This window comes from Miscanthus floridulus, chromosome 18, assembly GCF_019320115.1.
Source record: "Miscanthus floridulus cultivar M001 chromosome 18, ASM1932011v1, whole genome shotgun sequence".
Lineage (NCBI taxonomy): Eukaryota > Viridiplantae > Streptophyta > Magnoliopsida > Poales > Poaceae > Miscanthus > Miscanthus floridulus.
Genome location: NC_089597.1, coordinates 73945911 through 73948127, shown reverse-complemented (window position 1 = coordinate 73948127; position 2217 = coordinate 73945911).

Below are 2217 nucleotides of genomic sequence, written 5' to 3'. Positions count from 1 at the left end.
ATTCATGAAATCTGAATTGATCCCTGCATACAGGTGTCCATGGTGATGGAGAATTATGTTCACCTACTGCTGACACCTCCATCCTTTTGCCAGTGATAGCCCTTCGAGTATGAACTCCATGATCAAACTCTCCTAGTCATGTTGAATTCAACCGCTTGGAGTGCCTTTGCCCAGGACTCATGGCAGTGCTGCCTTTTGTCCTACTGGCAGAGCCTCCTATTGACACAAAAATGTGGCGATGTGATTCACACATAGCAAGTTGGAAAATCTGAGTGGAACGAGACTAGAGATCTGCTTGGCTTCAACACAGAACCAGCTGATTCTAAAAACCCAACGACGTGCCACTCAATTTGACCTGTAATTGTACAAGGAGAGAAAATCTTATTAGTAATTTAAGGTGGAACATGTTGGTGTTGTACCAAATAGTTCCAAATGTATGGCTAGATAGCCGATTCAATGAGGCTATCGACTAAATAGTCGATATCCAGCGTATCCATGAAATGAAGATCTTTAAATCAAGGATTATCGGCTAATATTAAATGATAATGATATGAATCAAAATAACCGATGCTCATGGAACATCATAAAGCATCATTGGCTAAATGGAACATGATTGATATAAAGCGTCTACCCGATAAGTTTGATGAGAAGAGTATAACATGCGAACAAATTGACTGTCTAATATAAATGAATCTACAAACAGTTTTGAGTTTAATCTATTATCATCAATAGTGAGGTTCGATCAGATCGATGCAGCTATGATAATGATAATAAACTAGAGCCAAAGAATCTATAAAACCATCTATATGTTGATAGATTCATGAAAACATGCTATATGCGTGAGAGTATAGTCAAATCGGCTAAAATAGCCGATGCAGTCATAGCAAACAAACAGAGTACATATCTTGATCATGAACAAGACCACTAATCTATGATTTCTAATCTAAAGTCTTACTAGTGAGGTTCAACCAGATCGATGCAACTATGGTAGTGTCATTAGATTATATCTCATTAACTAGTGAGTTTATTCAAGATTGGAACATGTCTTTGGATGCATACTATGTTTGATTGGAATAGGGATAAAACAGCCGATCTAGCAGAATTAAGCCATCAATTATAAGATTCGAAGCATGACCAGATCAGAGGACGACCAATTAAGATGATATGATGCCAATCTATCTCTATCTCAATCGGGTGTTTTTGTCATAATTAATAAAACATTAATTATAACAAGATCGATAACTGGTGAATCAACCAAAAATAGCAAGGAAAAATCTTATGAATCTTAGCAGATTCGATAACAGGTGATATTGTATTAAACAACAAGTTATTTAACACAAGATCGATAACTTTGATCCATATTATGATTCGTAAGAGATCAATCAGCTGATGTAGCCTTACAAACTACCATACAGATCGATAACTAACTTATATTATGGCTCATAAAAGATCAATCAGCTGATGCAGCTTTACAAGCACAATACAAGTCGTGACAGTACTCACAAGAAAGCTAGAGGTCGATCAGTCGATGAAGCTCTATTTGCTGAAGAACTCATCGAGATCTACAGTACTCCTACTCCTAATGCGATGGCGAAAGATGGAAAGATTGTATTGATTGTGTGTTCATCTTTTTTTACAATAACCTAGGTCTAATATTTCTATCCGGAACCTAAACATGAATCCTACTCAAATACGACTCATTACAATCCTTGGAATAAAAGAAAACTTCCTAATTTAATAATAACTTGGACCCTAATTTTCCTTATTTGAAGAGTCCGACACATCTTCTTGGCGCCATTCAAACATAGCCCATTGACACCGTCTGCTGACGTCATCCATAAAATAGCCGATTCTAACATCACATCTAAATCAGCTGATATCGATTCACATCTAATCGATTCCTTGATGACACAATGCTGGAAGCTTTGAGTTCCCGCATTCTTCTTCCCAAATTTTGGTGTAAACACCTCCTCTATGGCTCCTTTGACCCATACACTAAAATTGGAGATACAAACTTAAGCAGCAAGCACATACAAATTGCATTGCTATCCAAACAGTAAAGCATTGTAGTGCTACCTACACCTCCCTCCAAACTAAATACAAGATAGAACAAGCACATCAATTGCTAGGGGTACTGGCTCATCTTCTAAATCTGAATTTGTTGGATCTATAACATCAAATCCCTCAACTTCCTCCCCAGGTTCAGGGATATATTCG